Source organism: Lacerta agilis, chromosome 7 (assembly GCF_009819535.1).
Source record: "Lacerta agilis isolate rLacAgi1 chromosome 7, rLacAgi1.pri, whole genome shotgun sequence".
In the NCBI taxonomy this organism is placed as follows: domain Eukaryota; kingdom Metazoa; phylum Chordata; class Lepidosauria; order Squamata; family Lacertidae; genus Lacerta; species Lacerta agilis.
Window position 1 is genome coordinate 3,152,984 of NC_046318.1, and position 12,801 is coordinate 3,165,784.

The 12,801-nt window shown below is 45.9% G+C and overlaps 1 protein-coding gene across 6 annotated transcripts in view; it reads right to left on the reverse strand.

Annotated features, from left to right (window-relative positions):
• Positions 1 to 7,126, reverse strand: part of KIAA0232 (KIAA0232 ortholog) — a 51,265-nt gene extending 44,139 nt beyond the window's left edge. For 3 of the 6 annotated variants that reach the window (XM_033154152.1, XM_033154154.1, XM_033154150.1), the window contains exon 1: positions 6,974 to 7,126. The gene's annotated coding sequence lies outside the window, so the exon portion shown is untranslated. Of the gene's footprint in view, positions 1 to 3,045; positions 3,147 to 6,973 lie in introns of all 6 variants that reach the window. The other 3 variants (XM_033154153.1, XM_033154151.1, XM_033154155.1) reach the window with 2 other exon arrangements.
• Between the last annotated feature and the right edge of the window lie 5,675 nt (positions 7,127 to 12,801).

Here is a 12,801-nt window from a genome sequence, read left to right on the forward strand (position 1 = left end):
CCCCCCCCCAAAGGGGATGCCTCACTCTCTGGTTGTGGAGGGAGGAGCTTGAACTGCTTCTCTCTCATGAGGCAGTGCTGCTGCCACATGCTGGCTCTTAACATTGACACTGTGGATGCCCAAGCACCCATGGTCCCCTGGAATTGGCTCCTATGTAAATGCACATTTACAACAATCTTGCTAAGTAGGTTGCAGCCCAGTGCAAAGCGTATTTACATTCTAAAATAAATTTAATAATAATTGCTTCTAAGTTAACTTCTCATAAACTAAGCAAGTAATGCAAATAACAATTATTGGTACAAGTAGGATTAAAGTTCTACAGCCTAAACCACATATTTATGAACAAATAAATTCCACTCCAGCAAAAACAGGGCTAACTTACCTAGACTGCACTCTTAGAATGAGAAAAGGAGTAACTTCATCTAATTTTATCCATGCTCCATATCACAGGGTTCTCAATATCCTAACCTAATGTATTGATAAAATAATAAATAATAAAAATTCCTTCCAGTAGCACCTTAGAGACCAACTAAGTTTGTTCTTGGTATGAGCTTTCGTGTGCATGCACACTTCTTCAGATACACTGAAACGGAAGTCACCAGATCCTTATATATAGTGAGAGAGTGAGGAGGGGTATTACTCAGAAGGGTGGTGGGAATGGGTGACTGGCTGGTGGGTGTGGAAGATCTGTTGATGACTGTTAACGACTGCAATTAGTCTTAAAGGAAAAAGCAAGGGGTGAGCCGGCTAAAGATAGCTTTGTCATGTATAATGAGATAAGAATCCAATGTCTTTGTTCAGACCAGGTCTGAACAACCTACTGGTTTCAGTTCCTACTGGTTTCAGTCTCCTACTGGAGAACACTTCAGTCTCCCAGGACATTCTACACAAGATCTCAAAGTAGCTGTCTTAATACAAAGGAATTTCAGAAATAGACTGGAAAGAGAAGTTGCTGAATTGCAACTCATTACCAGACTTAAAACCATGGAGAGACCTGCATAGATTCCGCTCAGACCTCCGAGTGGGGAAGTAGATGCAACATGCCTAGTAAATCACTTGAACTATTCTTAAATGATTAATAGACCTATGATAATAAAAAGAGTAAAATTATTTAAAATATTATATGGAAGTTTATCTAATATTTTTTATGAAACCTAACACCTCCTTATACTGTAAAGCCCTCAACTGCTATGGGGAGGTGCAGCAAGGCTCTCCACCACTGTGGGGATACCCAGTGAGGGCCTCCTCCACCCCAGGGATGCCTGCAAAGTCCTCTGCTTCCACAGGGAGGTGTGGTGAGGCCCCCGCCGCCGTGAATAGGCAAGGATGCCCAGCAAAGACCCCCACTTCCGCGAGGAGGCGCAGTGGGGCCCTTCTCCCCGTGGGGAGGCCCGGCAAGGCCCTCCACTGCCGCAGATATAGATCATGATTTATCGAGATATTGTGATGCTTAGTTGACAATACCGGTATATCATGATACTGAAAACCAGATATCACGCAGCCCTAGTGGGGTGTAATGCACATCTCCGCTTTCAGGCCGAGGAAGCTGGGGTTTGTCCACAGGCAGCTTTTCTGGGTCATGTGGCCAGCATGACGAAATGTCTTCTAAACTTCTGGCGCACAGAACACCCTGACAAGTGCTTACATACAAAGACTTTGCTTGAATGATTTCTACAAAATGTAGTAGGCTATTAATATTTATCTATCAAATTTTTAAAAGAATGTAGGAGTATTTTTTATATATATTCATATATTGGGGTTTTTTCTTCTTTAAACATTTTTGTCCCTTTCTTTTCTTCCCTTTAATATTAATAATAATAATTTATTATTTATACCCTGCCCATCTGGCTGGGTCTCCCTGGCCACTCTTTTCTTTGTATCACTTTATTTCTTTATAATTGAAAACTTTTCAATAAAATATTAATACCAAAAAGCCCTTCATCTTCTGAGTAAGGCTGGCAGTCATAGTTCATAATCAGTAAGAAGCAAATGAACCTTAAAAACTATGTGCTAGCTATTTCATCATAGGAGATGGGTGGAATTAGAAGTCTTGCTTATGCCAAATATTCCTGAGCAAAACATCTGCCTGGATATCAGATATATGCAGGCATATGACTTTGTGGGACATTCTATCTACTCAGAGATCTTTTTTAAAAAAATTACAGGTTTGTTGTTTTTTGAAACAGGCTCTGGATCAAAGTCTGATTAAGGAGGAAATCACATTAATATTTTTAAGAACTTAATACTACTTCACATTTCCACTCTTCACTTTTCCAGCTTTGAAATATTCTATCACAATGCCCCTTCCAGCTAGCACAAGAGAAAACACTTCTACACAATGTGTGGTAGAAGAAGAAGAGTTTGGATTTGATATCCCGCTTTTCACTACCCGAAGGAGTCTCAAAGCGGCTAACATTCTCCTTTCCCTTCCTCCCCCACAACAAACACTCTGTGAGGTGAGTGGGGCTGAGAGACTTCAGAGAAGTGTGACTAGCCCAAGGTCACCCAGCAGCTGCATGTGGAGGAGAGGAGACGCGAACCCGGTTCCCCAGATAACGAGTCTACCGCTCTTAACCACTACACCACACTGGCTCTGGGTTAGGGTTAGGGTTAGGGTTAATAAATAAATAGTCCTAAATTAGTGGTATTTGACTAATTTAGGACTATTTATTTCAGTGGGTGTATGCTGAATATGACTTAAGTTGGATACTACAGTAATCTACTCTGAATACTGGACCACACTGCACTGCAACTAGACCTGGATGCAATTCCATCACAACATGATTGGTGCTGGCATCACTGTAAGGACTCTTTTCTTCATTGCTTACTTATCTGCTCCATTACCTTTTCTTCCTTCATCTCTGATGTTCAGTGACACTGACATGGCTCAGGGCTTGGGAATGATGTGTTTTCTTTCAGTTGTGGCATTCTCTTTCTTCCCTCCTTCAAAAGGGTTTTTTAATATATGTACATAACAGCTCATATACATGGGCTTTCTGAAGGAAACATTCTATAAAGATCTGTGAAATTGACACAGCTACCCACCTAACTTGCCAGCTCCATCAGAGTGAAAAGACAAAGCAGCAACCAATCACATGGCAGTTGACCACAATCATAAGGAAGCAGGTAAGGGAGCAACATCAATCCTGTCAATATTGATCAAATATTAACTTCCCTACATGAGGTAGACATTTAAAATATGAGAAGCACTATTTTCAAACATGGATATAAAGAAAGTGGCAGACAGAGGATTAAAAATGCATCTATTTACATTCACTAAGTTTTACAGAGTAACACAGTAAGGCTGAAATACAATCCTAAATCCTTTTTACTTTATGGACAACAATCAATTCTCCTTAGGAGGACGTGGGTGCAGCTGAAGGCAGCCTGTCTGCTTCCAGGGGAAGGAAGTCCTCTCTCTGCTCCCACCACCCCTCTTCTGGCCACAGGAGTGGCACTGGCTAGGGCTGGAGCAGAAAAGAAAAAAATGCACTTTATTTTGATATGAATTTGTTTTATTGTGGTGGTCTGCAACTGAACCCACAATATCTCCAAGGTATACTTAACTCTTCTGCACTGAGTTAGGTACTTCTCTAGGGAAAGGGAAATTTTCTAATCCTTGGAATTTAGTGAAATATAAAAATATAAATTTAAAACTTTTTGTTAGTTTTTTAGATCCTATATTCCTTTTACAACCAGATTTCTTTTCACTTGTTTCTAGCTGAAGTCTCAAATAGTAAGATACAGAACAACATATGCATTACTCTGATGTGGTAGGATATTCTGCATAGGCTCAGAAAAAAGTGCTTAATTCCTAAGAGAGACAAACATCAGGGCTCCAGAGTGCCTGAAACCTATGCCATCCATCCAGAAATGCTGCTCCTCAACTTAATATGGTGTGTTGGGACATAATGCAGTTGCCTACTTGGCCTCTTAAGGCTAATTCCCTTGTGCATACGCAAAGACACTTTACTCTTTTTTATCATCATAGATCTATTAATCACCTTCTAATCAATCATTTCCATGTGATTTACACATACAATTATTGGGGGGGGGGGGCAAACAAACAGTAAATTCTTTTAAAAGAAGACTAAAACTATGCTACTTCAATATCACCGCTTGAATCGTGGAATATATGGAAACAGATTCCAAGACTGAATCCTAGAACAAGTTAATCTATCAGAGGTAAGCCTATTATTTTACACTAGCATTTCAGGCTAAGCAAGTTCTGGTTCAATTTGGGATAGGGATGGTCACCTTCAGCTACTACAATACCCTAAACCAGGCATGTCCAACAGGTAGATCGTGATCTACCGGTAGATCACTGGACGTCTGTGGTAGATCACCGGTAGATCAGTGGCTCCCCCCAAAGAAGCAAAAAAACTTTGGCTCCCCTAAAAAAAACCTCAACGTCTTTGCCCTGCACCCCTAAAATGACCTGAACCAGCAAAACAGGGCTTTCCTTCCTAAAAAAAAAAGCTCAATGTTGCTTTCCTCCTCCCTAAAGAAGCTCAACAACTTTTACGTGAACCCCCCAAAAGAGGGTAGATCACTGCCAATTTTTAACTCTGTGAGTAGATCACAGTCTCTTGGAAGTTGGCCACCCCTGCCCTAAACCAAAGGTTTTCAACCTTTTTGAGTCCATGGCTCCCTTGACAGTCTTTCTGTGGCTTCCCTGTGGGGAAACACACTCTAAGCACCAGAAACCCAGTTATGTCAACCCTTGCTTGCAAAGCTGGGAACCCTTTGCCCCTTTTTGAACACCCTCCCTTGTGGAGTGTTCCCTCAGCTTCCTCTCCTTCAGAGTTCTCTGGGCAGTTTCTGATGCTGCAATACCAAAGAGAGATGTCTCCTGGGAAGAGGATGCCCCCAGCCTTAGTGGCCAGATGGAGACTGGCTGAAGGTGAACATGAGGCCACCATCTTATGTTGGGAGGCAGCAGTGGGCACTGCTGGGCCTGCATAGTGAAAATGCTCCCTTTCAGTGCTGGGCACTCAGCTCCTGAGTGCCCAGCACTGAGTGCAGGCATTGCACACAGCAAGCACAAGAAAGGCCAGCACAGCACTTGCCTGCCTGCCTAGCCTCCCACTTGTTCATCCATTCCTAACAGCAAGGACTGGTGGGCTGGGTTCCCTCACCCACTTGCCTGCACCCAGCACTCCCCCTTCAGGGATACCAACAAAAACTCCTCCTTTGAAATCTCAGGGCAGAAGTGAAATGCCAATTATTTTTCCCTTTTGACTTTTCAATCCTATACAGTCTCAGAATCAATTACGTTCTCCTTTAAATTATAAGATTAATATAAGACCTTAGGTGCTACTGGAAGGATTTTTTTTTTTTACTATGGCAGACCAACAGGGCTACCTACCTGTAACCAAGATTAAAGAGTTATTTAAAAGATTCCCATAAGCCTCTTCACCCTCTCTTGCAGAGCAGCCACTGCTGCCCTCTCAACTTCCTCATATTCTTAGAAGAATGCTCAAGTAGCTCTACCACAAAGTTCTGCCTTAAAGCAGCAGCACTTTTTACAGCATACACTTTCATCAGTTCAAGTCATATGCTGCTCATTTCACTCATACTTTTATGTTTAAGTGTGCCAACAATCTGGGTGTATGACCTGCAATTTAGCATTTGCATCTTCAACTTTTTCAAGCCACTGTGGAGGCATGTTCACTCGGAACTGAGCCTTGCTCATCCTTACTCCCCAGTAACTATGCCTAGGGTAGCAGCCTACAGATAGGTTTACAAGGGCAGGTGAACTACTAAAACAGTTGTGGATTTGTTTAAAAGGCCCGACTAAACACATGCTTGATTTAAACTATATCGGTAATAAACGCTACCGGCTCAAATCTCGTTTTGAAAATCAATATAACCAAAGCCATACATTAACTAGACTTTGAAACCAAAATGGCTCTGGCGGCCTTTCCGTCAACTCCCAAAGAAACTCAGTAACGGAAAGGTGGAAAAAGTTGGCAAGAACATTAAGCTTCATAAAAGCTTTGGAACGCTTACATTCAAGCCCGTGAAGACCTTGTTTGTGGCCCGGAGCGGGAGTCTAGTTAAGAGTAACTCAAACAGGGTACCGGTACGTCCGTCAGGCCCTTGGCGAGACCCCCCCCCCAGCCGACACGGCCCTCCGAGCTCCGGGGTAAGTGGACCCGGCTGCCCCCCCACCCCCCACTCTGCCCGGGTCTGTTTATATGCCTGTGCTGCTCCTCTCCGGTTTACTCGGCACGAGAGCACAGTACTATAAGCACAGCAAACGTAGCGGCAGGTACATCGGAGCACCGACAAAAGTAACTTGAAAGTACTTTTTTCCAGCAACCCCAAGCAAGGTCTGCAAGATCAGCACGAGCGTGTGGGAGGGGGGAGCAGTCAAAATGGGCCGCGCTCTCCCAGAGAAGCCTCTGGAGCCTCCGCGCACCCGTCGCCCAGTTCAACACCGCAGTGCTAAGCCGGGAGAGAGGAGGAGCGCCTGAACAAACTCCACAGCAGGGGCGTTGTGGAAAGGGCGCAGGAAACCCTCCGCTCCTGCCGAGCAGCCGACCAACAAGGAAAAGTCGCCGCCTGCCGAGAGCCCGCCCTCTCTCTCTCTCCCGTGTCCCCCCCCCTCCAAGCCCACTCCGGCCTCTCACCCCGGGAGCCAGGGCGCAAAGAGCTGCCCGGCCTCCACCCTCACCCGGGTCTCCCGACGCCGCTCGCCCGGCGGAAGCTGGGGAAACCCGGCCGACCGGCCCTCCCGCCTGCCCTTGGAGAGACGCCCGCGCCAAACCGCCTGCGGGAAGCCGGCGCGGCCCCGGAACCCTGCCCAGCAAAGGCCTCAAGATCAACTCGAGAGGCCCGGCCAGGCCGGTCCCTCCCCGTGCCGCGCTGCAGGCCTCAACCCAGGCCCCGGGGAAGCGGAGGGGGGGGGGCAGCGGAGAGAAGCGCGGCGCCCTGGCCCAGGCGCCCTCTCGCCCAAGGTCGCGCTTACCTGCCAGGGCCTCTGGCGACCCGTGCCGAGTCAGGCGGCGGGACCGAGCCGGAATTTGCCCGGAGAGGCGTTACGTAAACCGGCGCCGGCCCCGCCGAGGGGAGGGACAGGGAGGGCTGGGGCGGAGCGCCCTCTCCTCCCACTGCGCAAGCGGGAGGCGGTCAGGTGACGCGACGTCCGTATCCTTCCGCCGGCGCATTTCGGGGGGGAGGGGAGGGGAGGGAGGAGGCCGCCGGCGACCAGGTCTCAGGTGTTTGTTGGCTTAGCCGGGAAGATGAGACTAGCCTTCCTCTTTTACCAGAGAATAACATTCCCAGGGTGTGTTTGGTTTGTCGGGCGAGATGCGGGTCACAGCGACACGCTGCTATAAAATATTTGGCTTTAAGAGTTAAAACATTTACGATTCACCAAGAAGCATGCAAATTTAAGCTAAGGCATCTCTGTCACACAAGAAATACTGTAAATACATTTTATAGACCTGTATATTATACTGTTGTCTTTGTCCATGGAGTTTTCTTGGCAGGGATACTGGAGTGGCTTGCCAGTTCCTCCTCCTCCTCCAGGAACTGTTCCTCCTCCTCTTAAAGAAATCAGCCCTGAGTGCTCACTAGAAGGACAGATCCTGAAGTTGAGGCTCCAGTACTTTGGCCACCTCATGAGAAGAGGACTCCCTGGAAAAGACCCTGATGTTGGGAAAGATGGAGGGCACAAGGAGAAGGGGACGACAGAGGATGAGATGGTTGGACAGTGTTCTCGAAGCGACTGGCATGAGTTTGGCCAAACTGCGGGAGGCAGTGAAGGATAGGGGTGCCTGGCGTGCTCTGGTCCATGGGGTCACGAAGAGTCGGACACGACTGAACGACTAAACAACAAATATTATACTATCCAACACTGCCTCCTTGCACTCCCACTTTCCTTTATTTTTTCAGCCCCAATCCTCTTCCTTTGCAGGTTGGATTATTGATCGAATAATTATTTGAAATCGTTTATGAACTGCTTAATAGTTTACAAAATATATTCATATGATGAACAATATTTAAAAAAACAGTAGTGAAACAAAAATACCACCTAAAGCCACTAAAGCAGCAGTATAGAATCAAATTAAACAAAATTTTGAGAGATTCAAGTGCATAAAGCAGAATCCAATCATGAGTTAGGAAAAGCTTGGGCAAAAATATAGCTTTTTACAAGAAATGTGAAGCAACTGATGGTTGCTCCTATATTTTATGGCAGAGGGAGGCATTACATAGTGTAGGGGCAACAGCAGAAAATGCCTATTTTGGAGTTACCATCCTATGATATTCTGTAGGGTGTGCTGCCACAAGTGGAATTCATCCTGATTAGCTAACTGATCTTTCAAGTTTATATAGGGGCAGGTGATATTTCAGGAAAACTGGTTCTGAGTTGTTCAGGGCTATATATATATCTTAAGATCTTGAGCACGGCCTGGCAGTGTACTGGAAGCCAGCACAGTTCCCTCAGCACAGGTGTAATATATGTGCAATTCAACAACCTGTCCACAGCATTCTACAACTTTTGTAACAGATAACTTGGTTCTGTTTCCCCCTCCTCCAACATAAAACCTGCCCGCCCTAAAATAAATACCGGTAATGGCCATCTGGGCGTAGCCAGAATTTAGTGGGGGGGGGGGGCAGAACAAAGTTATCTATGATGCTATTGGTCAGTTAAGTATTTTTATTTACTTACTTGATTTGGGGGAGCTGATGCACACACCCCGCCCCTGCCCATGCTATCTGACACCATTGTGTAGATGACTCCCTTTGAGGAGTTGAGTATCCTATACTTGGCAACTAAATTTGCATGTGTTAATCATTAGGTCAGGTGTGAATAGGTCAGGATATGCCTGAATGCCTTACAGGAGAGGAGGCTGGAATCAGGCTTGTACCAGAGTCATTAAGGATCATAATGGTGGGTCTCCTGTCATATTAGCATTATGTCAACCTTTTTATTAACACCTATAACAGAGAAGGACGTGGGTGGTGCTGTGGGTTAAACCACAGAGCCTAGGGCTTGCCAATCAGAAGGTCGCCAGTTTGAATCCCCGCGACGGAGTGAACTCCCATTTGCTCGGTCCCTGCTCCTGCCAACCTAGCAGTTCGAAAGCACGTCAAAGTGCAAGCAGATAAATAGGTACCGCTCCGGCAGGAAGGTAAACGGCATTTCTGTGCGCTGCTCTGGTTCGCCAGAAGCGGCTTAGTCACATGACCCGGAAGCTGTATGCTGGCTCCCTCGGCCAGTAAAGCGAGATGAGTGCCCCCGAGTTGTCTGCGACTGGACCTAATGGTCAGGGGTCCCTTTACTTATAACAGAAAGTGGGACGCGGGTGGCGCTGTGGTCTAAACCACTGAGCCTCGGCAGTTTCAGCTCCCGTTGCTCTGTCCCAGCTCCTGCCAATCTAGCACATCAAAGTGTAAGTAGATAAACAGGTACTGCTGTGGCGGGAAGGTAAATGGTGTTTCCGTGCGCTGCTCTGGTTTCACCAGAAGTGGCTTAGTCATGCTGGCCACATGACCTGGAAAAACTGTTTGCAGACAAATGTTGGCTCCCTCGGCCAGTAAAGCGAGATGAGTGCTGGAACCCAAGAGTCATCTGCGACTGGACTTAACTGTCATGAGTCCTTTACCTTTTTATAACATACAAAGAAAATGCATGAGCCAGGTTCCCTGGCAAACTTCATGGTTAGCTAACGGAAGTAGAATCTAGATCCTATGTTTTGGGTCTGTCGGGGTGGGGTTCATCTATGAAGGACTATTTTTACCTTTGTTGACTGACTTTTCCCTGGACTTGAAATGCTCTGATTGCTTGTTCTTTCCCGTACATTGTGTCAACCACTACGCTAGTAGGGCAATATTTTCCATCTCTGGTGAGCTGTGTTCCACATGGTGAGCTGTTCTTTTCTATTCTGTGTTCCATATTTTGGTAACTAAGAAATTGCCCATGTTTTTGCTTATTTCCCCCTATTTTCCTTTTGTGTTTTCCCACCTTCCAATTGTAACCCTGCGGACAGGTACTGTACTTTTTTTTTTACTGATCTTCATTGCCTCTTGGGGAGCCTTTTTTGACTAAAAAGTTAGATATTGAAAATAAATAAAATTGCATGATTACTAGCTAACCAGCACTATATAAATAGAGTTCTGGAATAATTTTGAACTTTTTAATGATTTATTTTCTAGCTCTAATCTACAACACCTCACCCACAGTGGGTAATACAGCAATAAATGCTTGTGTGTTTTTTTGGGGGGGGGGTTGAGATTTCTGGGGAGTTTGGCTACTGTCCCATCTGTTGCGTGGGAGCCGACAGGCAGCACGCTTGGCTAACAGCTGAGAGAAACCAGGCATGCAGTAAGCTTCTTTATCAGTTCATTTATTTAGTATCAATGCAGAGTACTCCCTCAAAGCTGAGCTGTTGCCCAGAATGGCCACTCCTTCTCCCAGCAGCCCACTTCATATGTATCAGACCCTTCCTACTTACAGTGGCTGCCAAGGGACTCCTACCTGTTTGGTTTTCAGCTCTGTGTCATGGATAAAACGCCTGGTTCTGCTAGCTTGCTCCTGTTATAAGAATTTTAAGATTTTTCATATATAAAGTAAATATTCATAAATGTACTAAGCAAGCATATACATAAATGTATAGACCACATGTCTGAGAGTCGCAGGGGTAGGCAACCTAAGGCCCGTGGGCCGGATGCGGCCCAATCACCTTCTCAATCCGGCCCACGGATGGTCCGGGAGTCAGTGTGTTTTTACATGAGTAGAATGTGTGCTTTTATTTAAAATGCATCTCTGGTTTATTTGTGGGGCAAATGAATTTGTTCATAGAATCATAGAGTTGGAAGAGACCACAAGGGCCATCCAGTCCAACCCCCTGCCAAGCAGGAAACACCATCAAAGCATTCCTGACAGATGGCTGTCAAGCCTCCACTTAAAGACCTCCAAAGAAGGAGACTCCACCACACTCCTTGGCAGCAAATTCCACTGCCGAACAGCTCTCACTGTCAGGAAGTTCTTCCTAATGTTTAGGTGGAATCTTCTTTCTTGTAGTTTGAATCCATTGCTCCGTGTCCACTTCTCTGGAGCAGCAGAAAAAAACCTTTCACCCTCCTCTATATGACATCCTTTTATATATTTGAACATGGCTATCATATCACCCCTTAACTTTCTCTTCTCCAGGCTAAACATACCCAGCTCCCTAAGCCGTTCCTCATGAGGCATCGTTTCCAGGCCTTTGACCATTTTGGTTGCCCTCTTCTGGACACGTTCCAGCTTGTCAGTATCCTTCTTGAACTGTGGTGCCCAGAACTGGACACAGTATTCCAGGTGAGGTCTGACCAGAGCAGAATATAGTGGTACTATTACTTCCCTTGATCTAGACACTATACTCCTATTGACGCAGCCCAGAATTGCATTGGCTTTTTTAGCTTCTGCATCACACTGTTGACTCATGTCAAGTTTGTGGTCTACCAAGACTCCTAGATCCTTTTCACATGTACTGCTCTCAAGCCAGGTGTCACCCATCCTGTATTTGTGCCTTTCATTTTTTTTGCCCAAGTGTAGTACTTTACATTTCTCCTTGTTAAAATTCATCTTGTCTGCTTTGGCCCAGTTGTCCAATCTGTTAAGGTCATTTTGAAGTGTGATCCTGTCCTCTGGGGTATTAGCCACCCCTCCCAATTTGGTGTCATCTGCAAACTTGATCAGGATGCCCTCATCCCCCCCCAAAAAAATACATAGTCCGGCCCACCACATGGTCTGAGGGACAGTGGACTGGCCCACAGCTGAAAAAGGTTGCTGACCCCTGTCTGAGATCCACAGAAAAAGTCCTGAAACAATTTGTCTCTTCCAAATGACCTCAAATATTTCTCTGCAAGGTGGAAGGAAATGGGGAGCCTCCCCATTGTCTCTTTGCTCACAAATCCTGTCTCAAGGGCACATTTAAGATATGAATAGGGCGAGCCTGTGACCTGTATTCAGGGATTGAGTAGTTATCATAACAAAAGAGTGGCCAGGATGCCCAGGTAATCCAATCAGGTAACCTGGCAGACAGGATAAAAACAACACACTCAGATTTCTGTTCTCTGATGTACTATGATGCACTGGAGGGTGGTCTTGGGCTACACCCCTTCTGTGATGTATGTATGATGTATGGGGGTAGTGGTCTTGGGCCTAGGGCTTGCACACCTTTGTCCTGGTCCCTCCTGCGTGTGGCAGTGGGCACCCTGTTGCAACAGTTAATAAAGATCAGGCTTATAGCCACTTTGCTTTTGTATATCCTGGTCTGGTCTCTGTTCATTTCCCGACCGGTTTGAGCCTTAAAAGGTACCCTCTCCCCGAAGGTCCAGTCTTCCTTAGGAAGCTGAACCCCTTGAAGGGACAATATTCTTGTTTCACTCCTGCTCCTCTTTGTCCATTATTTTGCAGCTCTTTTCTTTTGCTTCTGGGGTGTGTTCTGTCTCCCACCACCATGACCCTGGGTCCATGCTACCTTGATCTGCCTCCTCTCTGGAAGCATATTGGGGGTGCCCTCTCACCTCCTCATCAGACCAATCCCTGACAGCTGCTTATGCATTTCAAGCATTTTTTTAAATTAAAGTTTTCCATATTTGCATGGAGCTGTGCCAGCCTCCTCTATTTGGGCTCTTTTAGACATGGCAGCCATTTTGTGCTCACTGCAGCCATCGTGTGACTGGCGCCCACAGACTCAGTATCCCAAAAGTGCCCACAGGCCCCAAACACGTTGGCAGCCACTGTCTGAACTCAACTTTTTTGGAGACCAGGCTCGTAAGTATGTTGTGATCTTGAAAAAAATT